General features: G+C 36.5%; 1 long non-coding RNA gene across 1 annotated transcript in view; it reads right to left on the reverse strand.

Annotated features, from left to right (window-relative positions):
- Positions 1 to 27,247, reverse strand: part of LOC129490559 (uncharacterized) — a 61,870-nt gene that overhangs the window by 20,620 nt on the left and 14,003 nt on the right. The window contains exons 3-4 of the long non-coding RNA XR_008660287.2: positions 9,660 to 9,759; positions 7,185 to 7,275 (exon numbers count right to left, since the gene is read on the reverse strand). This is a non-coding gene — a long non-coding RNA (uncharacterized lncRNA). The remainder of the gene's footprint in view (positions 1 to 7,184; positions 7,276 to 9,659; positions 9,760 to 27,247) is intronic.

The raw sequence follows: 27,247 nt of genomic DNA on the forward strand, positions 1-27,247 counted from the left end.
GCCCTATTTTCCACCAAAATCCACTTGCTTTTGCATGGTATACTCCTTGGAAGGAAGTCAGTCTGCACAGCCTGAACTTAAGGAGTGGAGAGTTATGCTTCACCTTCTTGAGATGAAGTATCCAAACAAATTACTTAAAATTATTCTGCATGGGAGATTCTTTGTTTTTTCCCCATATTCAAAATTTAGTCAATGTTCTATTTCTGCCAGTGTGAATTCATGAATATTTATTTCAAACTTTAGTAATAACCCATTAGCACTTTTTTCATGTTATTGCTTGGGTTGCTTCAGCTTTGACCATTAGGACTTTTAGTGGGCTCTTGTGTCCATTTGACATATTCTGTTATTGTGTATGCATGTCTGTGTGCACCCAGCACTTCTTTACTTCCTGCCAGAATAGGCTGCTCCAGGCTTATCTTGTATATTTCTTATTCAGCCCTAGAATCTCCGAGGACACTGATTTCTATTTATTGGAGAATGGTTTTAGATCTGAGACCTAGATGCATAAGCTCATCATTGCTGGGGTTTCATAACTTCTAAGCCCTCTCAGGTGACAGAGCAAAAAAAATGTTTGAGTGTACACTAACCTGCACATTTACATGTACCTATACATATGTTTGTATGTAAATACCTGTATCTATATTTGATTAAGTATAAATTCATACTGATGTCTTCAGTTCTAACTAATTGATTATCATTAGGGTCATTCTAATCTCCATTGTCTTCTTCTCTATGAAATCCCTCTCCAACAATGAGAAACCACACCATTATTTGCCATCTATTAACTTCATTGTGAAATTCCAGGATATATGTATTGGAATAATAAAATTGCTAATCATAGACCTGGAAATAACTTTATCATTGGAAATACAATGCCTATGTAGTGTCTTTTGCCTTACTTTCATATTCCATTTATTTCCAAATTTAATCAATCAGGTTTCCTTTCCTATTTTGTTCAAGGACAGCATACTTGTCATGGTGAACCTAGTTGAACATTGTGATTTGCATTTTTATTATCAAAATAATATATACATACTCTTCTGAATTTTTTCTTTGCAATGTATCATTGTCAAAATCCAATGTATTCTTTATAACTGTTTAAAAAAATTACTTTATTTATTTCTATTTTAGAGATAGGGTCTCACTGTGTTGCTCAGGCTGGAATACAGTAGCTTTTCACTTTGTGATCATAGTGTGCTATAGCTTTAAACTTCTGGGCTCAAGCAATTCTCCTGCCTCAGCCTCTTGAGCACCTGGGGCTACAGGCATGTACCACCATGCCAGACACATAATTCTTTTTAAATGTATGCCTAGAAATCTGTTTTTGATGCACATATACATGTATGTATGTGCATATGTGTGTGCATATATTGAATACGTATATATAATTTCTCTTTGTAATTTTATGTTAAATGGATACAGCAGGATAGGTGAGTACACGTGCACTTTTATCTCAGTCATAAAAATGAGAATGGCCACAAGTGTCAGTAAAATGCATTTAGATAAAAATTGTAGTGATATTTGAGTGATCATACACACATTTTTCAAGACCATTTTTAATTTTACAACTTTTCTATATTGAGTATATATTAGATTTAAATATGAAACAAAAAATTATGAAATAAATAAAGTATATGAAATATAGACATTTCTCTCTATGTATTTCTCTGTGTTTATTTCCCTTGATGTGTTTTTTCAGTTTCCTCAACTTTACTTACTTTTTAGTGTTCCAATATTTACTTATAGTAAATACTATATTATTGTTTTCTAAATGAAAATTTGCTTTGTTGCATAGTGAGTGAGATAACAATACCCATGCACCAGCTGAAAGCTGCGTAAGATCCTGTCTCTAAAACGTTTTGCCAATTTGATAATAATATTATTAATATTAAACTTAGATCTAGGCTGGTTCTGTACTTTTACAATTGCAAATTGTGCTGCTATAAACATGCGTCTGCAAGTGTCTTTTTCATATAATGACTTATTTTTCTCTGGGTAGATGTCCAATAGTGGCATGGCTGGATCAAATGGTAGTTCCACTTTTAATTCTTTAAGGAATTGCCATACTATTTTTCATAGTGGTTGTACTAGCTTACATTCCCACCAGCAGTGTGAAAGTGTTCCCTTTTTACCACATCCATACCAACATCTATTATTTTTTGACTTTTTAATTGTGGGAATTCATGCAGTAATAAGGTAGTATCTCATTGTGGTTTTAATTTGCATTTCCCTGATAATTAGTGATAACTTTTTCATATGTTTGTTGGCCATCCGTATATCTTCTCTTAAGAATTGTCTATTCATGTCCTTTACCCACTTCCTTTTTTTTTTTTTTTTTTTTTTTTGAGACGGAGTCTTGCTCTGTCTCCCGGACTGGAGTGCAGTGGCGCGATCTCGGCTCACTGCAAGCTCCGCCTCCCGGGTTCACGCCATTCTCCTGCCTCAGCCTCTCGAGTAGCTGGGACTACAGGCGCCCGCCACCACGCCCGGCTAATTTTTTGTATTTTTTTTAGTAGAGACGGGGTTTCACCGTGGTCTCGATCTCCTGACCTCGTGATCCGCCCGCCTCGGCCTCCCAAAGTGCTGGGATTACAAGCGTGAGCCACTTTTTTTTTTTTTGAGATGGAGTCTCGCTCTCACCCAGGCTGGAGTGCAGTGGCACAATCTCAGCTCACTGCAAGCTCCACCTCCCAGGTTCAAGCCATTCTTCTGCCTCAGCCTCTCAAATAGCTGGGACTACAGGCACCCGCTACCATGCCCGGCTAATTTCTTGTAGTTTTAATAGAGACGGGGTTTCACCATGCTAGCCGGGATGGTCTCGATCTCTTGACCTTGTGATCTGCCCGCCTTGGCCTCCCAAAGTGCTGGGATTACAGGCATGAGCCACGGCACCCTTGATGGAATTATTTGCTTTTATCATGCTGATTTGTTTGAGTTTCTTGTAGATTCTGGATATTAGTCCTTTGTCAGATGCATAGTTTGTGAATATTTCCTCCCATTCTGTGGTTTGACTATTTACTCTGCTGATTATTTCTTGTGTTGTGCAGAGTTTTTTAGTTTAATTAGGTCCTATCTATTTATTTTTGTTTTTGTTGCATTTGCTTTTGGCTTCGTGGTCATGAACTCTTTGCCAAGGCCAATGTCTAGAAAAATTTTTCTGATGTTATCATATGGAATTTATATGGTTTCAGGTCTTAGATTTAAGCCTTTGATCCATCTTGAGTTGACTTTCGTATAAGGTGAGATATGAAAATCCAGTTTCATTCTCCTACATGTGGCTTGATATACCATGGAATATTACTCAGTCATAAAAATAAATGAAATAACAGCATTCACAGCAACCTGGATGGAGTTGGACACCATTATTCCAAATGAAGTAACTCAGGAATGGAAAACCAAACACTGTATGTTCTCACTTGTAAGTGAGAGCTAAGCTATGAGTATGCAAAGACATAAGAATGATAATAATGGACTATGGGGACTTCAGGGTTGAGGGACAAAAGACTACAAATTGGGTACAGTGTACACTGCTTGTGTGATGGGTGCACCAAAATCTCAGAAATCACACCTAAAGAACTTATGCATATAACCAAACACAACCTGTTCCTACAAAACTGTTGAAAGAATAATAATATTAAAAGGAAATAAATACAAATAGAATAAATTTAAATCTCTTTATTTATAATCGTGTTAATTTTTGGACATTATTGTTTTCTATTTTTCATACCTTTTTTCAATTATATTTCTAAGTTTTTGTTTGACACAACCAACTTTTATAGAATAAAAATCAGTCTTTGTATTATTATTTTTGACATAATAATTATACATAATAAGGTACAGTATTATATTTCTATACACATATGCAATCAATAGTGATCAATTCAGGGCAATTGGCATATCCATCACCTCAAACACTTATCGCTTCTTTCCTTTGACATACATTTTCATAATATTTTCAGATAGGAAACTAGTTTTCTGAATTCTATATTTCCAATATTTTTGTAATCTGTGATAGCTCTGAATTATCATATTTAAGTCGATGTGTTGGTTACTTTTAGCTTTAAATTAGAAATCTTGAAACACACCTCCTATTAAGTAGAACTTGGGTCAAGCTTTTACATCCTTATTGAGTGTTTGGGTCAGGAGTTCTTTCATTCCAGGTGTTTATGTTTTACTGATGAAATAAAATGCATGTAGTATTTGATGCTAATTTGAAGCTGACCTCTAGAAACTTAGTTTGCATTGGCAATAATTCATTTAATGGATTTCTCAACTAATCACACACAATTAATTTACAGTCTTTGGTGCAGAAAGAAATTCCAAGCAACATGAGCAGCCAGTCTCTTTATAATCGTGCACTTTCAGTGCACAGCAGTAACTCACAATCAATAGGTAGTCACATCTGATTAGCATCTCAAATTTAGAGAGTGCACTGTCTCAATCTCAGAGTTCTCAGTAAATGAGAATGCATCTTAGAGTTGGAAATTGTGTGATTTGGGCCTGTATTAACCAACATACCCCATTCTAAATCAAATTGTCAATCCAGCAAATATGTAATTTCTAAGAACTGGATACCTTACTCAAAGTTCCACAGCTTTCAAATGAACATAGAGAAGAGTTTTCCCCTTCTGGCTCACTCTTATTCTCTTTAAAATCATGCCAGTCACAGTTCTCAGCTGATCATCTATGTATCTATACAGATGGATTATTTTGAGGTCTAGCCTACCAGGTTCTTCAGCTCATCTCCAAGGAACTTGTCTTCCTCCCTGCTTTAGCCACCCATTCCAGCAGTTACACCCTGAGACTTTATCATTACCTACTCAAGTCCCCCTCCCCGAATACTATTTCTAAAATTTCACGGTCTTCCTAGTGAATCCTGCCTTTTCATATCACCTTCTCATGTACTGAAAATCTATCAAAAGTTTGGCTCCAAATACATAGTCCTTGATGTACTAATCTTGCCACAATTTACCAACAACAACCCCATTTATTTTGTACATTCCACTTAGTTTATCCAGTTTAAATTAGCTGGTCATTCCTTATACCCTTTCCCTTGCCCGTGATCAAGACTACCTTTACCTCTTCAAAGGGCAGTAAAAACGCTGGTTAAATTCCTACCTTGACAACCTTATTTCCTGTGCCCTGGAAGCTACTGTGACTAAAGAAAAATGTGTAACCATGCTGAAAGGTACTCTTTTCAGTTCCCAGTCCCTGTGTTGAATGGAGTCATTCATTGTCTCCAGCAATTGTTCTACCTTTCTCTACCCCTTTCTCAAAACTTTATATCTTTTCTATTTTTCTCTAACCTACAAGACTGCTTTGCCCATTTACACTCAGTTGAAACCCTTACTTTCTGTTTCACTGGGAAATTGCTGTTTCTTATATTTTCCTAGATGGGTTCCCACATATTCCAGCTTCTCTCTTGTTATTGGTGGTTCAACATTTCTTACTCCAGTTAAGACCGAGCCCTCAGGGGGAGGATTTGTCTATCTGTTCACCTCTTTCAATCTATCCTCAGCACCACAAACAGAGAAATATTGTTAATTAAAAAATCAGATCACGTTTCTGTATTGCCTCGTTGGTGAATGACTATAGAAACAATTGTTTATTCCCCAATAATCAATTTCCCCTGAAACCCTAGCAACCTAATTACCAGCACTTCACCTTAATTGCTCACTACCATGGATACACCCTACATCTCTTACTCACCAGAACCGTTCTGATTCTCAAATAACAATAAAACTCAGATTCTCTAATCTTAGCACAGCATGATATAGATAGATATACATACAGATATATAGTTTCATTTTTTTGGCCCATTCAAATAATCATGGAAATTCCAAACTTCTGATTCATCTTTTTCTTTAACTTAAGACCTTTGATCATTTTCCTGTAGAGTGTTGACAAAACTTCCATTCTGGTGCATATGACTGTATTCCTCAAAGATACTAATTTTTTGGGGAGAATTTCACTTAAAAGCCTACATTTATGCAACTATAAATTTATGATGACAATTTCAGCTGGGTCACTCCATTACTCAATAACCTTTATTTTGGGAGTCAGTTTTCTTCCTTTCTTCTCCCTGTGCTACACACCTTCTATATTCCTCACATTGAAACATTTCCTCTTTATACTTAGCAATGACCTTCATTTCTCTGCAATGAAAACAGAATCTTTAAGCAAAAGCTTTTAAAACTAGGCAAGGCGTGGTGGTTCACACCTATAATTCTAGCACTCTGGGAGCCTGAGGTGGATGGATCACTTGAGCCCAGGAGTTCAAGACCAGCCTGGGCAAAATGGAGAAACCCCATCTTCACAAAAAATACAAAAATTAGCTGGAGGTGGTAGTGCTCGTCTGTGGTCCCAGCTACTTGGAGCCTGAGGCAAGAAAATTGCTTTAGCAGAGGGAAGTCAAGGTTGCAGTGAGCCGGGATTGTGCCACTGCACTCCAGCTTCCAGCCTGGAGACCCTGACTCACACACACACACGCCCACACACACAAGCTTCCAAAACTACATTATCACCTACAAATGCATGTTTAAATGTCTCCTTCTCCTATGTTACTGATAGACATATCTCTTATGCAAGACTAATCCTTTCTGTCTTTAGACTGGATTTAACACCTTCCTAAGTGGACTGGAGCCCCAGCTCTTGTTGCAACACATTTTTGGTGCTCACTTCTTTTCACCACTCTCTTCAACTTGTCCCTTAAATTTTAGCAGTTCCTCCACTCTCTGGCAAATGCCCTTTTCTTTTCTTACTGGTTTTCTCCTTAATCAATGTCTCCAATGTCTTCAGCTTTGATTACCATCCGTAAGTAATTCCCCCCACACCAATACATATTTACAGCCACTGTCTCCCTGGAGCTTCTGGCCTATGTATCCCAGCTGCCTAGAAGACTTTCATATTTGGATGACTCACATCCACCTTAACCTGTTCAAAATTGAACTCACCTTCTCCTTAAACTCTGCTCTTCTGAGATTCCTTATTTTAACAAAAGGCGTCACAATCTACAGATTAGCCCAAATTAGCATCAGGGATATTTACTGTCTTTAATTCTTCCCTTCTATTTTTCACAAGCACCAACATGCCCTGAAATTTATGCATCTTAAAAATGCTCATCTCCCTTCACTTTATTTGCTCCCCTCAGCTCTTCCTTAAGAACAAATCCTGCTATCTCTTACCTACATTCCTTCAAAACTCTAGGCGTTGGTCCCATGGCCTCCAACCCTTTCTCCATCTGCCACAGTTTGCCATGCATCCAGAATGATCTCTCTCGAATCAAACCATGAGCAGGTTAGTTTTAAGACACTTTAATGATTTTCTTTAACCTTCAAGTCAAATTCATACTTGTTGAAATGTTTTATAATGATCTACAAGGTCCAGCTTCATTTTATTTCACAGGTTTTCTCCAATCACTTTATCCTCTGCTTAAATTGCCCAGATAGATCAAAATATCTGTTTAGTTTTTAGGTAAGTCATGTTTTAATTTGCCATTGGAATTGATTTTTAGAGTTATATCTGTCTCCTCCTCTGACCTCTTCTAGGTCAGTCTGGGCCACAGTCAGACATTTTTCCCTGAGTAGCATTTACAGATGCATGGATTTGACACTTCTTCCCACTCTGTTTCTCTAGCTCCTGGTACTCCACCCAGGGTCCATTTATCTTATTTGTTTTGTTTGAAGAATTGTCTGTTTAACTGACAATATTATTAATTTCACTGAAATCGAGATAGGTACCTCTTGTGTATAATTTTTATCTTTACAAATTGATGAAGAGAAGATACCCAATAATTGTTAGTAAAATAAATTGACTGTTTTTTTCTCAGATAGTAAATATAGAGCATGTTAACATCAAGGAGGCATTTTACTCTTCTTAAATACTTCAATAACTTGGGGTTTTGCAGTGTAGCATCGTGATTAGAAAGCAGAAGTTATAAAGAAGAAAAAATCATTTGAGTACCCTGAAGTCATTCTAAAAGTCAGAAATGTCTAGCCATAGAATGTCAGAGCTTAGGAGGATGGAAATCCCGCACACTCAAGGCTGCATGCTGACCATGGAGGAATCGTGTAGAGGCAATTCATTCATGTAGTGAGATTTATTAGGATTCCACAAAAATGTGCTGCATTATGAATACTTTGAAGACACTTGAAAAGGTTTGAGACTCACGTATATTGTTCAAAACCTGAATTCAGTTTTGCCAGGGGTAATGGTGAGCTCTTAATCTGCATGCAGGAGAAATGGTGTCAGCACCTGTTGTTGGTCTACACCAATATTCATACCCCCAATTCTGAGACTGTCTGATGGCATTAGTAGGGATGAGAACAAGCATGTGGTTAAGCTTGCAGTAAGACATCTCAGAGACACCATGATTCGATTATGATCTTCATACTCTGGGGATTGTTTCTGAGGGTATCTTAAAGTTTCTAAGATAAGGAAGCATATAAATTTAGAAGCAGGACCTGCTTCATAGGATGCCACTAATACAGTCACATAGAGCTTTGTGCTAGGGGCTTAATGTTCTGTGGTTGCTGTTCTGAAACTCTTAATAGTTTTATCATTGAATTTGTGCTTCACAAGATATGTATGATAGAACAATAACACACGTATGAGGGGCTTGGTGTTTCAGCCACACTCAGTCCCAGCTCTCACTGCCTCCTTGCCCACTGAGCTCCCTCCCTCTGCCACTGCTCCATAACCACAACTACCCCCCAACTGAAACAGTTAACAAGAAGTCTTAGGGGTGTGGATGTGGATGAGTATATTCTGCTGTCACCCTCTGCTCCTTGGTGAGGACTTGAACTCAGGGGAGGATTGGGGCAGCTCTGTGCTGATCAAATCAGTGACCATCCCATTTTTGGCTTACAAGATCATGGTGCCTTTGCTGGAGAAATCTGCAATGGCATCTCACCCACCCACAATTTAGGTACTGAGCACATCAGGTAGAGAGGTTACAGGGAGGTTGTAATGCCTTGGGTGGCACCTGTTCCCCATGGGTTGGGAAGGTAGGCTCTGGGAAGGGATGCTAATATCCTCTTCCTCAGCTGGTGTCCTGGCTTTTCATTTTGCCGTGGGTCCCACAAATTACATAGAAAGTGTTGTCTAGAAGTCAAACACATATTCATTAAAAAGGAGCTTCTAAGCTCCTTTTTAAAAGGGAGCAAGTTAATGACCGTGAAAGTGTGAATTTTTTCTATAAATGCTACATATATCTATCTGTGTTTACATTTAATGAAAGATTTTCATACAGATAAGCTTGGAAAGATAAAAGGAAATTTTGAAAAATTTAAGGCAAGGATAGATTCTATAAAGAAAGAAATAGTTAAGCATCAGAAATGTGAGGTACCTTCATGCTTGAGTTTAAGCATGTATTTTTAAAGTGTTTTATAGCCAAACATCCTCAAGAAATCTATAGTACTTTTATACTGTGATTCTAGTCCGTTTCTTTCTGTCAACATGCTTATGTTTTCTTAATTTTGTAATCCTATAATAACACAATGCACAGAGTAATTTGATCTATGGCTTTGCTACTTCAAGTCTCTAAAAGGTTATTCAGGTACATAAAGGAAGTTGTTGTCTTCAATTTGACTAGTATGATAAACTCTAGTTTGTTGAGTCTGTTTCAAAAATTAATTTAAAAAAAATAACCTTTAACTCACATTGCTGTATTTTCTTTTTGCTCGATAGGTGGCCCAATAATAGGTTCTTCTCTGTTGTTCCCACCCTCATCTTTGAGGCTTAAAGGTCCTTAGGTGTTTCCTATGAATGCAAATAAACCAGAATTTGTCTGGACAGGATGCATCCCAGTAACTTCCTGTGAAATACTAACTGATTAAATTTCAAGTGCCCAACCATCTTTTTGGTACATTACCTCTTGGGACTAATTCATGGAAATTAAATGATACATTAACTTACAGGCCAAGGTCAAATGTGCTGCCCCAGGCAGGAAGGTTTGTTCAAATTTCCATTTTGCTTGAAATAAAACTCCTCTTACACTTCAGTAGCCCGAATCCGACTTCCAAGCTCTGTGGTGACTGATAAGACATCCGCCAAAGATTTTTTCCTGGACAGAATACTATTCTGACATTCATTTCCCCAGAAAACACTTGCTGCCTTGAGTGCTGCCTGTGACAGCAATCAACAAGTTACAAATATTTTATCCAAATCAGGATCAGGTAACTGGACTTGGGACAGTTTAGTTCATGTAGATATAACTTCTTCTGTCATTTTAATACCACTATCCTTTCTGAAGTTACAGTCTACAGAAGTATGAAAATATGAAATGAGAAGGCAAACATAGGTTAACCAAAACTCTCAATAAAGATAGTACTATACTAAATCATCTTTTAATTTAGAAGTAATTAAGATATATAGCAGATACATTAAAAGATAATAACAAATGTTAAAATAATAAAATTATAGAAAGGGACACTTGAGCACTCATAACAGTAACAAAAAGCCAACATTATGTGGAATCTTGGCATCAACTTCTAAGATGAGAACCCTGTACTCTTCCACACAGATAAGTAAATTATTTTAAATAGTATTTCTTTGCTTTCAATCCTTAGACAAATTTGACTGCTTCACACAAATATGGGGCAGGATTATTGATATGGTTTGGCCATGGCCCCACCCAAATCTCATCTTGAACTGTAGTTCTCATAATCCTTACATTTTGTGAGAGGGACCTGGTGGGAGGTAATTTTATCATGGGGGTGGTTACCCTCATGCTCTTCTTGTGATAGTGAGTTCTTGTGAGATCTGATGTTTTTATAAGGGTCTTTCTCATCTTTTACTCAGCACTTCTCCTTGCTGCTGCCATGTGAAGAAGGACATGTTTGCTTCTTATTCTGCCATGATTGTAAGTTTCCTGAGGCTTCCCCAGCACCTTGGAACTGTGCATCAATTAAACCTCTTTTCTTTATAAATTACCCAGTCTTGGATATTTCTTCAGAGCAGCATGAGAATGGACTAATATAGTTCTCACAAACATCCTTCAGATAAGTTGGACAATTTCATTTTTCAGTAACTCCCATTCTTTCCAATTTCAGACTTTTCCAGGGCTTCTCCTACAGATTGGTGGGATTCACACTTCCTTCTTGACATTCAGGTGTCCACCTTATTCTATACTGGTTAAATTCCCTAGTATATCTCCACTCATGTCTTTCTTCTTAAAACTGACCCAAATCCTTAATGTTCTGATGTCCCACACTCCAAGTGTCGCCCATTCACATGAATCTATCAAGGCACTGTAATTTTAACAGATTTTCCAGGAGTAATAAATGGTAAATTATGTCACATGCTTTTGAATCCCTGAGTCAAATCTCCTCAGCTGAGTTCAGCTGCAGCTAGGGGGAACAGTTTCCTAGAACTCAGACTCAGACTGAAAGTATCCCACGTCACTGTCATTCTTTCCTAATAATCATCTCCAACCTTCTTGGAAACATGCTCAGCTGACATAAAAACATAGTCTGAAAATTTGAGGAGGGAACACTCTTGAGTACAATGCTGCTTCATTCTTTTCTTCATATGAATAATTCTTAGAGGCATTATTTCTAGCCACCATTAAGTTATGTGGATATGTGACCCACAGTCCAATGTCACCTACCTCTGTTGCACCACGGAGGCACACCAAGGTCACACCTTTGGCATCAGGTATTTGGAGGCACACTGAGAACTAAACCCAGATCTGGCTCAGAGATGGTTCAGCTCAATATAAGTTGAATGATCTGATTATGGGCTGATGTACTAATCCCCAGTCAAAGAAGAGGAGGTTTAAAGGTGAGAAATAATAATCCCAGAGGGTAAAATGGTGAATGGTATGTAGTGATTGTCTACTTTGCAGGGGGCAACAAAAGTATTATGATAAATATACACATGGACTTCTGAGCTGTGGCCAAGAGTTGGTCCTGGAATGAACTAGACCAAAAGATCTGAGATAAAGGCAAGAGCCCTGATGACAGACCTAAAAAGTAGGTCCATAGTGTGTAGTTATGAGGTCACAAGGCAAGGCCTCTAGGAGAACACTGCAGAACAGGAATTTAACCATTAAGTAATCATCCCGTACAGAGGATGTCAGCCAGACTCCATCCTTGGTCTGCCGGCACTTGGATATGTGGCCTTAAAGAGAGCAGCTATGGGGGTGACAGAGATAACACTTGGATCCTATAGCAAAAGTTCACTCTTACCAAGGCTGGCCTTGGCCGCCTGTTCTTCACTACTACTGTCTCTTGAGGACACTAGATATTCACTAAGTGGCAGATTGGAGCTCTTCAACTCTGGATTTGCACAGAATGAAATTCACAACTAGCCCACATATGTGGTTGTTGTTCTGTTTGAGTTTTGTCTGGTTTTACCACTATCTGAAGGCCTACAGGATACCTAATATACTGATGGGGTATCCCACATAATATTGCCTGTGTCCATGAGATGGGTTTTATGCTGAAGGAAGTGGAGTGTTTTATACATAATCATGACACCCACTGGCCCTATTATACTGCATTCACAGGAAGCAGCTGACTTCGCAGAGCATTGGAAAGGCCTATGGAAAGCTCTGTTAAGGTGACAGGACACCTTACAGGTTGAAACAGTGCTTCCAGGATGTGGCGCATGCATTCAGCCAGCCCCCATATCTTAATGTGGGTCTCCATGGTAAAAATACATGGCGCCAGAAATGAAGAAGTGGAAGTCCGAGTGACCCCTCTCAACTCTGCGTCATCCCAGTGACTGACTTAAAGACATATTTTTTGCTTTCCTTCTCCACAACTCTAATCTCTGCTGGATTAGTCTCCAGAGGAGGAAATGTGCATAAAGGTAATTAGAAAATTTTCCACTATCTGATTAATTTGGTAGTAGCATGATGGTAGACCAGCAGGCAAAAAAAAAAACAATTAATTTAATTAAATAAAGACTTAGTATTGATGGCAATGAGAAACAGATGGATTCCCGGGCAGACAAGGATGTGTCCCTAGTGGGGCTCAATCTTCAAGCCAAGGATAGTCTGAAGCCTAAAAACGGAGAGGCCAGTTCTGGGCACAGTCCATGACTGGAGTGAGAACTTCCATCCCTGTCTTATCCACTCTCTCTATTGGTTCCTTCTGAATGATGCCTTTTAACCAATCGAATGGTGCCTTTTCCAAGCCTACCTATGGACCAATCAGCACACATTCCCCCAGTCTAAGCCCATTAAAACCCTGGAATCAGCCTCACTGAGAGCAACCCACTTTTGGGTCCTCTCTCAATACTGAGAGTTTTCTGTCACTCAGGAAAATTCTACTCTTCCTTACTCACTCTCCAGTGTTCGCATACCCTATTCCTCTTGGTCGTGGGCCAAGAACCCGGAACTCACTGAACCGCAGAAGCAAAAGAGCTGTAAAGCTCCTGCTTGCTGAGCTACGGGTGGTGGGAGTCAAAGAGTTCTAACACTTGCTCCTGCTAGCGGAGCTATGGGAGAGAAAAAGCCACAACAGTGTGATAGGAGGGGCAATAAACCTTGATTATCACGAGGAACCAGTGTTGCTGCTATGTAATGGTATCTGAGAGAAATATCCAGTCAATCATGGAAATCCACGGGTTCCACATCTGTGAATTTAAGCAAATACAGACCTAAACATTTGAAAAAAAAAAACAATACAACAATAAAAATAACACAAATAAAACACAGTGTAACAACTCTTTATGTAATACTTACATTTTATGCATATATATATATATATAGTTTATTTTCCTCCTTCTTACACAAGATTAAGCATACTATGCACACTGAGTTTCACTTAACTATGTAACTTGGAAATCACTCTGTATTAGGTACAGGTAGCTTCCTTGTTTGTTTTTATGACTAAATATATGTAACATAAATATACTTTTTCCCCCAATCTTTAACTATCATAGACAATGCCACAATTAATCATACTGTACATGTACCAAAGTTGTATTTCTTCAAGTTCATGTTTAGAATATAATTTTAGGAAAAGGATTGTCAGGACAAATACATACATGTTATGCCAGATATTTGCACAATGTTTCTTTAATGAGAAATGTGCTATTTTGCATTTCTAATGTCAATGTATTAAAATTGATTTTCTACTATATCCTCTACTCATCAGCTCATTCTTGTGCCTGTAATCCCAGCACTTTGGGAGGCCAAGGCGGGCGGATCATGAGGTCAGGAGATCGAGACCATTCTGGCTAACCTGGTGAAACCCCGTCTCTACTAAGTATACAAAAAATTAGCCGGGTGTGGTGGCACATGCCTGTAATCCCAGCTACTTGGGAGGCTGAGGCAGAAGAATCACTTGAATCTGGAAGGTGGAGGTTGCAGTGAGCCGAGATCACATCACTGCACGCCAGCCTGGGTGACAGAACAAGACTACATCTCAAAATAAAGAAAGAAAGAAAGAAAGAAAGAAGAAAGAAAGAAAGAAAGAAGAAAGAAAGAAGACAGAAGAAAGAAAGAAAAAGAAAGAAAGAAGAAAGAAAGAAAGAAAGAAAGAAAGAAAGAAAGAAAGAAAGAAAGAAAGAAAGGAAGAAAGAAAAAGAAAGAAAGAAAGAAAGAAAGAAAAATTCTGTTTAATCCAGTAGCATATCTACATATTTGTGATCTGACATAGGTAATATTTACACCTTTCTACTTCGTTTAACAAAATTATTTTAAGTAATCTTGAAATGCATAATACAAATGGACAGAAAAACTGCAAATGGTGAATCTTTCGTTTCATAGAAATTTATATATATAATAAAACCATTTAAAATAAATAATATAAAAACAATAAAACATAATACAAAAGTGAATAATCTAAATTGATAATTTAAATTGTATTAGTGCATTTTAAACAAAGTAACCAAGTGTACCTACCTTTTTGGTTTGTCACAATAGTGAAAAATACATTTACCACTTCTGTTAAATTTTAACTTCTGGAAATGTGTTACTGGCTTAGCAAAATTGAGGATTTCTTTTTTTTTTTTTTTGCGTTTTCTTGTTCTATACACAGTATAGTCAGAATTAGCAATATTGTTTATTTCTTAGCTGATTAACACTTTTACGTTGATTCATTTTTATTTTTAATATTTTCTTTCCATAAAACGACAGATATGCAAATATTAGAAAAAGTATTAAGCATAAGGATGCACTTGTAAAGGGCTCACACAGTACAATTTCACAACAAATTCCAGAAATGGAGATACTGCCCATTACTTTTTTTACTGGGAAGATTATTGCAGGTGTCATATACCTCCATAGTCGGGACATTTTAAACACAAATTAAAATGCCAAGTCATTTTGTATACTATGACGCATTTGGTGTAATTTGAGTTATTTTGGATTGTATTTGTAACTAGTCTGCTATCATTATTAATTGTACCTATATATGTACATACACACACACACAAATACACACACACACACACACGTATCCACAGGGTCTGAAGGCAAAGCTGGATATTTCAGTTTCCTCTTACTACCTTGAACAAAATTTGCTGCTCAGTCTGCATTTATAGGGAGCTAGCAGAATAACTGGGAGGTCCCCATGTTAATTTCCACACAATGTTTATTAAAGGATAAGTAATAAAAATGTGGCATTTTAAAGCTTTAATGAATATTAATAAAACTCAACAATAATCATAGTAATTGTTCAAAACTTAGCTCAATACAGAATTTTTGGGGAAAAGAATAATCACTGACATCATTTAGAAAGGCCAGCACTCAGTTATCAGGAAAAGCAGATTGCTTTCTCATTGGTTTTATGGCGGTTTTTATAGGAACTACTGACAATGAGCTTCCTCAATAACTTATGCACAAGGGTAGACTTTACCTGTGACCTGGGGTACAAAGCTAATCCCATGACTCAGAGCCTTCAAATTCAAATGTTTAAAGCCCCAACTTTATTATTTATATATGTTAACAACTTACTATTTGTTAAATTATCTCTCTGGATCAAAAGGTTACTATTCTTGCCCTCATGTAAATGTCCTTAGGTCTCCTACCTTTGTTAATCCTACATACATAATTGGTTCCTATGTAACACACATTGTATTTGAAGCTTCAATTATTCTTGTGCAAAATAAAGGCCAGGTCAAATTGGCTCTCCCAGCTTCCTCAGCACCCTAACTGTGTGTGTGTATGTGTGCTTCATGAAGAGAGATGATGAAGATAATCACATTTACTGCTCCTTCCTCAAACACCAAATTATATCAAAGTCGTATCATACTGGAAAAAGGCCAGACCCTACATCTGACTGGTTTGTGATTGCTTAGCTAGGTCTTGGGTTGAAATTTATTTTACTGGATAGGGGATATATTTGTGCACCCAAAAGTATGTGAGACAGATTTCCATCGATTTAGAAAGTTTATTTTGCCAAGGTTAAAGACACTCCTCTGACATAGTCTCAGGAGGTCCTGATGACATGTGTCCAACGTAGTCGGGTCAATGCTTGGTTTTATACATTTTAGGGAGACATGAGACATCAATCAATATGTGTAAGATGTACATTAGTTTGGTCTGGAAAGGAAAGCCCCCGCAACTCCAAGTGAGGGCTTTCAGGTTGAGGGAGATTAGAGACAAAAGGTTGCATTGTTTTGTCTTTGATCAGCCTTTCACTGAATACATGGTTTACGTATGAGAGGAGGGTAGAGGTATAATCACATGTCTTAGTTTGGGTTAGTGAAACAGTAGGGCAGAAGAAGCAATCAGATGTGCATTTGTCTCATACAGGCAGAGTTCTGTCCGTCTTTTGTCCACAAGAAATTTTCTTGTGGCAAATTGCAAGGGAGGTATGTAGTTTTTGTTTTGTTTGTTTGTTTTTAATCTTTGTAGCTATCTTATTTAGGAATAAAATGGAGGGCAGATTTGCTTGAGGGAGTTCCCAGCCTTACTTCCCTTTGGCTCAGTGATTTGGGGGGGTCCCAAGATTTCTTCATCTTTCACACATTAATTTTCAGAGAACCAGAGAACGTTACTCCATTGTAAGAGAATGAGACAGTCCCTTCAATCTAGGTGGGAAGCATGTCCAATCTGCAGTGACTGAAAGGAGGGCTCAGTTGGTGGAGTTGGGTTGCCCATGGCTGCCTGTGAGGCAGGAGAATAGGGTCTGGAGGCAGGGAAACTAAGGCTGATTCATGCTGACTTCCTAGAACTAAATCAAAAGGAAAACTCCGACTTTCCACACCTAAGTAACAAAAGGACTTGAGGCTACTACGGAAAATTCAAAGTATCTCTGACTGGTTGCTTTTCACAACCAAAAGACTGATTGCCAGCCACTATATCATTTACATAGGGTGTACACTGAGTAACCAGTGGGAAACCTCTGGAGGGTATTTAAAACCCAGAAAATTCTGTGACGGGGCTCTTGAGCCCCTGTGCTCAGACCTGCTCCCACCCTGTGGAGTGTACTTTCATTTTCAGTAAATGTCTGCCTTTATTGTTTCATTTTTTCCTTGCTTGTTTGTGTATTTTGTCTAATTCTTTGTTTAAGAGCTAAGACCCTGGACACCCTCCATCGGTAACACTAGGGGGCTGATCAGGATTCAACCAACCTCTGTAGCATAAAATAGGGCAAGCAAACCAGCATTTAGAGGCACTAGCAGTGACTAATTTCAAGATCAAGAAAGGGGAGTGTGGAGGAGTTGGCCATATTTTCAGTTCTACTAGAGAACTACAAGGACAACTGATGCAAGGAGAAGAATGGCCCCCTCTCTAGGCCACCACATGCTTCGGCTGTTTAATAGCACATTCCCGTGGTCAGGAGAATGAGAATATCGTGAGCAGCCTGAACATTAGAGGAGGCAGGCAGTAAGAAGAAAGAAATGGCAAAGGCTTCTATGAAGTTCACAAATGACTAAAAAGTCTGAGAAACTCTCAGAAATAGCTGGGAGACACTCAGATGAGCTAAATCTTACAGACTATGAACCAATTTTTGATTTGTACCCAATTACTATCTTACATTTGCATCTAAAATAAAATGCATTTTGTGTTAAATTAACAGGAGGATAACCCGGCTGCAAATTAAGTAGTTAAATGTGTCGTTTCTTCACACCATCTATAAAGAGGCTAGGATAATCACTGCTTCACTTTTAGTCTATTTTCAAAGTATTTTGCTTTTAAACTACATAATATCCCCCACTTTGCTTATTCTTTTAGTGCCACCAATTCCAGTCCCCAATTGTAGCACATCAGGAAAACTATAAAATCTGCCTCTCTGTATACTCCACCTAAACAACCAATTCAAATTAAATTGTACATAGCTGGGAGTAGAGTAGAGATTCTCCTTTCCTTTTTTTTGTTTTGTTTTTGATACAAGGTCTCTCTCTGTTGCTCAGGCTGGAGTGCAGTGGGAGGATCATGGCTCACTGCAGCCTCAAACTCCTGGGCTCAAGTGATCCTACTGCCTCAGCTTCTTGAATAGCTGGGCTACAGCTGCATGCCACCACATCCAGCTAATATTTGTATTTTTTGTAGAGATAGGGTTTCCCCATGTTGCCAAGGATGGTCTCAAACTCCTGGGCTCAAACGATTTGTCTGCTTCCACTTTCCATAGTGCTAGGATTACAGGGGTGAGCCACTGCACCTGGCAGAGATTCTTTTCTGAAGTACATTTGCACAATGTCACACAATGTCAAACACAAAGTAATGAGTTTTATAGTTTAGTTTTTTTTTTAATTTTTATTACATATCTCCAGTCCCATCTCATGTCATCGATTACAGTCTTTCTGTGCTGGAAATGGAAAGGGTTAAAGTAACAATAATTGGAAAATACTAGATACATCAAATACTTTAAGTTTCAAAACCACATAGATTCAAGAGCACAGAGTTAAGACAAATAAGTAAAGAAAAAATTACGTTGCACTTTGGTAATGCAATGTGTTGCAATTTGTGTGCTCTGAGAAGCTGATTCTAAGATGAAAATTAGCATTAGGAAGCTTAATAGAGGATGTTCCTAGAATTAACACCTGCAGAAGGGAATTAAGGATAAAACTGATCTGTGATGCTGCCATAAAGAGTCCTTAACAAACTGCATACAGAGTTGTAAAGAGAAGCCCTGAGTTGAATCAAAGGAGATAGAACTTTATACTCCCACATGGTTTAGTCAGGCCATGAATGTCATTCTGTAAGAAGGCATGACTCTGGGTGAGGCACGACTCCTGAACTCAGGCAGTCTCTGTAGGGGTGACAGCTACAGGCTTTCTGCTGGAAGTATCACATACCTGGGGAAGGGAGTTGTTCATTCCTGCGAGAATATGTGGTGGGCTCATCTCAGCATCTGCCACACTGTGATTAGCTGGTCAAGTGAAAAATAAGGAGGAAAAAATTCCTGTCTGCTTGTGGAAAGGCCCAAGACTAAAATGAGAATTTAATATATTTGGAAATTTCCAGTACTTTCGATGACTACAATAGTAAGAGACAGTAGATGAGATTGGAGAGATATGGAACATGATATGTATGTCCCATAAGAAATTTGATTTTTATCTCATTGGGTGAAGAATGAGAAACCACAGAATGATGGTGAAACTGGAATTAGAATAATGCAATTTACATTTTATAGGTAGCTCTTGATTTATTTATGAAGTTCTAATGCTTTTGAGCTTTTTCATTATAGACTATGAAAGCAATAAAACGCATGTCTTCTTAACCATTTTTCTATATCACACAACCTTGCAGATTCTAGTTGTTCAATAGATTTGTAAAAATGAATAAATAAATGGAACTATTTGCATGATTGGATGGTGATGGGTTTGATTTGCACATGTTGAGCACCATGAGGACAGTATCAAAGATCAACAGTATACAACTTGAATTTTGTCCTTATTAGAGGAGGTTCTTTGAATTAACACCTGTGGAAAGGAGTTAAGGATAAAACTATGCTCAGAATAAACATAAAACATATTAGTACTCAAAATAAACATTAAAAATTTAACAGTTGTTTTAAAATAGAAAGGGCATTAAGTAAAATTCGGCATTTAAAAAATGCTCCCAAGGGCTCAATGCTTCATGCCCATTGCAATAGTTTGTGATCCTTATGTCATTGCTAATTGGAAAATATCTCTTATGTATATTACCTAACATGGTTATTATATTAGAACACGTGTTCTTTGCACTTTTAATCCAATATCTTACTGGAGACAACAAGGTCAAGAAACAGGCAAAAATAATTTCAAATAACAAATGCCACAACCACAAAGGTGAGCCAAAAAAGTAAATACTCAAAGACATTCTTAATTATTAAGCAGCACTTATCTTTGTTGAATATGACTACTGTAAAACAAATATATCTATTTATAGTAAGAACATATTTTAATACTAATTCAGACAATCAAATCTACTCTACCCATATAACCCTTTTCTTAGAATCGTCTGCATTCTAAATTTATGCAGGTATTCACAAAGGTTTCCATGCCTGTAATTTTAGTCTCAGAGTACAGAGAGTGAGAAAATAAAACAGGAAAGAAAATACGTGGAGAAGTAATGGCTAAGTATTTCTTGGTGAAATATACCAACCTAAAAACTCAAGAAACTCAGTGAACTCTAAATAGGAAAAAGGAGAGTCCACGAGTTATACCACAGTCAAATTTCTGTAAAACAATCATGCAGAAAAATTGAAAAGTCAATAGAGAAGAAAAGTATACATTACATTAAAAGAAACAATTGTGTGAATATAATTCAAGAAAATTCATCTGATAAGTGAATTCAAGTATAATTAGAATGACACATGATAAGACTTGGATCTAAAGAAATGAAGAAAACATGAAATGACAAATATATTAGTAACTATAACAGTTTCTTTAAATTCTCTTAAAAGTTTAAAGAGACACAGTGGACAGGTTAAAGAAATAATTGTAACGTTGTGGGACCCGTAACATATGTATATATAAAATATATTTCAACAATAAGGCAAGAGATAAGAAGAATTACACTGTAGTAAATTTCTCATATTTTATATGAGGTGGTACAATATGAACTCCAAGTAGACTATGATATTTTAAATAAAACTACTGTAATTTTTAGAGCAACACTAAAAATAATTTTTAAAAATTATAACTAAAATACTTGAATTAATTGAATTAAAATACTAAAATAAAGATAAGTCCGTTAGTTTCCTAGCACTGCAATAACAAATTACCACAAACTCAGTGGCTTCAAGAGCACAACAGACTTATCTTACAGTTCTGGAGGTCAGAAGTCTAAAATAAGTCTCAAAAAGCTTTCAAAATTGAAGTATCTGGCTGTTTTTCCTGGAGATTCCAGGAATCTGTTACTTGACTTCCAACTTCTAGAGGCTGCAGCATTCCTTGGCTTATGGGTGCATCACTCCAATATCTGCTTCTGTCATCACAAGTTTTGCCGTCTGACTCTGACTCTTCCCACGTCCATCTCATACTGACAATTGTCATCACAATAGGTCCACATAGTTAAACCAGAATAATATCTTCATAACAGTATCTTTAACTTATTCACATCTCCAAAATTAACTTTGCCACATTCACATCTCCAAAATTACCTTTGCCATTCATAGGTTCTGAGCATTATTAAAGTAGACGTATCAGGATGGAGGAACATTATTTAGTTACCACTGTAAGAAAGTTGAAACTGAAAGAAAAGAAATGGGATACATAGAAAATAAATAATAAAGTGGTATACTTAAATTCAATTATACATAGTTGTCTTAAGATAATCGCACAGTAATATATGATTACATTAAATGTAAGTGAACTAAACACTCTAAACACAAGATGGATTGTCAGAAAGGATTTTAAAAAACCTCATATTTAAAAAGATCTAAATATGAGCAGAGGGAATGCACATCAAAAGATGTAGAATCAACCTAAGTGCCCATCAGCCAATGAGTGTTGTAGATAAAGTGTTGTACATATATGCATGAAATATTACTCAGCCATAAAAATGAATGATAATATGTCTTTCGCAGCAACTTGAATGGAACTGGAGGCCATATTCAAAGCAAAGTAACTCAGGAATGGAAAAGCAAATACCACATGTTCTCACATAAAAGTGGGAGTAAGCTCCGGATCCACAAAGGTATACATAGTGGTATACAGACATTGGAGACTCAGACTGGGGGAAGGCATGAGGGGAGTGAAGAATGAAAAATTACCTAGTGAGTACCATGTACACTATTTGGGTAATAAGAGCCACTAAATGCCCAAACATCACCACTATGCAATTCATTTATATAACCAAAAAGTACTTGTACCCTAAAGCTATTGAAATGAAAAAACAAACAAACAAACAAAAAGAAATTCACTTCAAATGTAAAGAAACAGATATAATTAAAAGTAAAAGGTTAGAAATAAAAGGCATATCATACAAATTGTAAGAATAAGAAAGCTGGTAGGGGACTATTTTAACGCAAGACAGAGACTTTAAGACAAAATCAGTAATAGTGTTAAATAGGAATATTTTATGATGAAAGGTTCAATTCATCAGGATGATGAGCTATGTAACTAATATAAATAGTTTCAGAATGAAGCAAAATATGATAGAAGAAATGAAGAATATACAAATCTTTAAACATAGTCAAAACTTTTAATGCTCCTCTCTTAATAGTTGATAGGGCAAATAAACAAAATTTCATAAAGATATGAAACATCTGAATAACATAATTAGTGAATCAAAAGAAACTGACATTTATAGAACAAAGTACCCTTATAACTATAGAATACACATATTTATCAATTGCTCATGAAATATTCACTAAAATAACAATAGTCTGAGTCATAAAGAAAATCTCAGTAACTTTCAAAGGGTTAAAATAATATGGTGTGTACTCTGTGCAAATGAAATTAAAGTAGAAATCAATAAGAATACCTGGAAAGTATCTAAATATCTGAAAATTATAATGTGTTTTAAATATAACTCATGGATCATAGTATAATTTTCAGTGAAAATTAAAAAATATTAGTTACATTTTAAAGCACCATGGAGGAGAAATATACATATTTAAGTGCAAGTATTATGAAAGAAGGAAGGTTTAAAATCAATAATTAAGTTTTAAATTAAATTATAATTGTTTTCACTCTAGTAAGTGAAGAAATAGCAAATTAAACTTAAAGAATTTAAAAGCAAAAAATAAAAATGCATCTCAAAATTATTGTTTTGAATAAAGGAAGCCTGGCTCAAAAGAAAATAGGTGTTGTGTTTGTTTAATTTTATCATTTTCTTGAAGCTCAAGAACAGGTGAAGCTAACCTATGGTACTAGAAATAAAGCAGTAGAAAATGACAGCATCCATGACCTAGTCATTCAAACAAAAAGCCTTGTAGTTTCTCTCCTCTCACTTTCAAAACCAAGAGTGAATGACTCACCGAGTCTCATTGCTTCAATATTTTTGACCTCTTTTATTTTAGTTATTTCATCTTTTGCACAGGTATTGTAGCAGTCTAAACCATGATTCTCTCTCTTTGTGGTGATTACATCAATATAACACCAGGTTTTATTTTTCATTTGTGAAATATTAAGAAAAGACAACTATATGCCAGGTAGGCCCTGTGGCACTTACAAGAGGAAAAAAAAGAGTTATCAAATATATATGATCCCTCTCTCAGGAGGTTTATTGTCAAATTGAAAAATGAACATTATTCAAATAGTCAGATGAAGGAATACCAAATAAATAACTGCATTCCTGCTATGAGTAAAGAGTATAGAGTGGCAGCTAAGTATGTCACAAGCGTATGCACAATGCTGCAGGAAGGTAAAGACATGCTGAGAAAAAAGTCACACTACAGAGATCTTGAAATGTGGATAGAATTTATTTAGTTAAAATGAGGTGACACATTTCACACAGAGGAAAAAGCATGACCCCATTTCCCTGATGTGAGACGAAGCATGGCACTTTTAAGGAATTGAGAAATGGCTAGAGTGAAGGAGTACAGACGGTGGAGAGAGAGTGGAGGTAGACAAGACAGAGGTAGGAATGAGAATATGCAGGCCCTTGTAGACCATGGTAAGGAATGTCTTCTTTAAACCAGTGTAATATAATCAGAAAAGAGATGTTATTATATTTTTAGTGATTCTTGTGTTTTCAGAATGCGTGTGAGGAGCACAATGGAATGCTTTGCGTTAGTCCTGCTAGGAACAATTTGTGCTTTGGATGGGGTTTATGGAGCAAAGAGGACCACTTCATGTATAGATGAGAGGTAATATACAAACAGCAGGGTGATAGTTTGGATATGGGAGACACAGAAGACAGGCAGATATTAGTGATATCTGCCTGACTTCTGTGGGGTAGATTTGGAAGGACACACAAATATCCTTCTATAAAGAAATAGGAGCAGAAAAAAATAATAGCAATTCTACATACATGATTCAAGAACATAGAAATAGTTTCTAGCTCAATATATAAGGCAAGAATTATGCTCATCCTAAAGTCAGAAGAAGAAAATGCAAAATAAGAAAACTATAGAGCAATATTCCTCATGAACATATTTTCAAAACATCTCTTAAAATTTAGGAAATAGAATACTGCGAAATACAAAATGATAGAACATTACAACCAATTGGTTCCATAGCAGGAGTTCAAGGGAGATTTAGCATTGAAAATAAATCCTTATAGTGTGCTTCATCCTCATCAAGGGCATCTATGAAAAATCTACAGCTGGGCAGAAAAGAGTACATAGTGTATAACTTCATGTATGTGAGACTAGAACAGAAAGCAGTGAATACAGAGTGAGAGAATGAAGAACTGTGGCTGCTTACAGCAGAAGGCTGAGGGATAGGTTGACTGCAAAGGAGCATGAGGGTGCTATTTGTGGTGATGGACAGCTTCTAGATATTGAATGGAATGGTAATTATATCATTATTTACATTCATCAAAACACATCCAACAAATTGTGTTCATTACACTCAAAATGATTGCTCAATAAAGCTTATTTTGAAAGTGAGAAAAAAAGGGTCAGGAAAAGCTAAAAATAATAAAATGTAGTAACTGCAGAGTCAGAGATTGGGGGAAAATAGAGTAATCTGGAATTTTGAAACATTATTCTCATTAAAAGTAATTATCATTATATGAAGTTAGTTAATACACAAAAATGCTCTCTGTGCAGTTCAGTATTTTCAAGAAAACGGAGAAAACTTACCACAAATTATTTAATTGTATTATTATTTAGTTTTCATTCACATAGAATGATCCGAATCAAAAGGAAAAAATATTAGTACAACAATAACAATTCTAAAAAAATGTGTAGATTAGGTTTTACCTATTTATTATTTTCCTATTTCAACAAAATGAAAACTGTCTATAATATCAGTTATGCAGCAAAAAGTTAAATCTGTAGTGCTGAAGACAAACTTAAAGAAAACTTGAAGTGGAAGATACACTTGTAAAACATTGACTAAGTGGACAAAGAATAACCCATGGACAGAATGAGAGTGAGACATTTAGAGACGTTACGGGGAGAGTAACAGTATTCAACTTACAAGTGTTTAGAGTAACTAGAAAATAGACTATCCAAAAGACAACTAGTGTGACTACCGCATGCGTTCTAAATGCTAAAACTGCATTTTGGTATTAAAAGCAGGGTAATCATAACATGAAACTGGGCTTTCTCTCGCAAGACCCCTAGTTCTATCACCACATTCCCCAATTCTGAAAATTCTGAGACATTCCTTGAACTCTCTCTTCACTGCTGCATTGCATCAGCCGCTTTGCTTCCTCTCCTGATTCCGTTAGTGGTTTGCTGCTTCTTAGTACCAACACTGAAAGGGGCAATGAGGCTTCGCGAGTCCCGTGACGGCACTGACTGGGATGTTGGCGAGAGCTGGTGCTCTGCTGCTGGGAGCTAGTGCCCCACTGCTCCTGCTGTACCCTGAGGTCCACATCACAAGACTGAACGATCCTGGAAGGTGCCTTCATCTTATCCAAATACTAAAAGTAATCACTCATTAACGAATTAATTCAACTAGTTATCAATGTATTCAACACATAATTATTTAGCATTCACTAGCCCTGTCATAGGCTCTAGGCAAGGGGTCAACTAAGCAGATAAGGTCTTTGAAAACAAATTCTTGTGGCAACAAAGGCTGTGAAAATTAGAGTCCAACGTTCTTTTAATTTTCACCTGGTTTGTATTTCAAACACCTCACTCTGATGTAGGCATAAATAAATGTGATTATGCCACAAGGGAATCTCAAACATTTAATACAGTGTTCAGAAATGTCTTGTTCTGCTTCTCTTTGACTTTAAATACATGGGTTCATCTACATCCTACCCTTTGCCATTGGTATTAACTTTTCCCCATAAGCTTTGGTCACTAGTGGAGGCTGAACACTTCAATCCATATTTCCAACTCTCCCAGACCAAGATGTGTCTGAAATATTCCAGGGAACACAGTTTAGTTTTAATTAAGATGGGGTTCTTATTACAAGTGGTATAGTGGAACAATTTCAATAATTAGATGGAAAAATACTAAATACAAAATCTGATATTTTACATTGAGAGTAATCCATATGTTCTAGGCAAAGATTCAGAAATCACCACCTGGAAATTCCTTAAAAAAAAAATCAAACATTTTTTTGAATATTCTCATCAAAATCAAGCTAATTGCAGAGCAGTAAAAAGAAGATCAACTTCCGATGTTCATTTTGCAACAGTAAATATCATTAAATATAGAAACAGTCAACCAAAATGAATGTGGTCCAAGAAGCCCATACATATTCCAAACGATTAGCATATGAAAGCCGCAAAAGGACATCTAAATTATGTAATTCATTTGATATAATACCCAAATTTCTATGCTGCAAAAGGTGCCAAAACATAATATTTATTATGATAAGGATGTAGTGAATTATTGCAATTAGTGACTGTTAAGCTTAATTTGAATGACCATATTTGGGAGATTTTAGGAAAGGGTAATGAATCTTCAGTCATGTAGAGTTTAGGTTATTTTCCAAATCTCATGTTCCACTAAAATGAATTATACCTTAAGAAATGACTGTGAAAGTAAATTTTATTAACAGATAGTTTTAAAAGATATTAATTTATATGTTTAGAATAAATCACACATTTATAATAGAATGATGACTACCAGTATGAAAAGGCATAATATGTTCATCATGTACGGTGAACAAAGAAAAGGTTAAAATTGTTATTAGGAATTTCTTTTTTGGCAAGGGCTTTATGCTTTCACTGACAACATATACTTTTAGAATGCTATGGGGAACTCGTCAATTTATTCCTAACATTTTAGAATAAAATATTTTAGTAGTACTAAAATTAATATGGCACTGGAAAATAAATGCACTTTGC

Source organism: Symphalangus syndactylus, chromosome 9 (genome assembly GCF_028878055.3).
Source record: "Symphalangus syndactylus isolate Jambi chromosome 9, NHGRI_mSymSyn1-v2.1_pri, whole genome shotgun sequence".
Classification (NCBI taxonomy): domain Eukaryota; kingdom Metazoa; phylum Chordata; class Mammalia; order Primates; family Hylobatidae; genus Symphalangus; species Symphalangus syndactylus.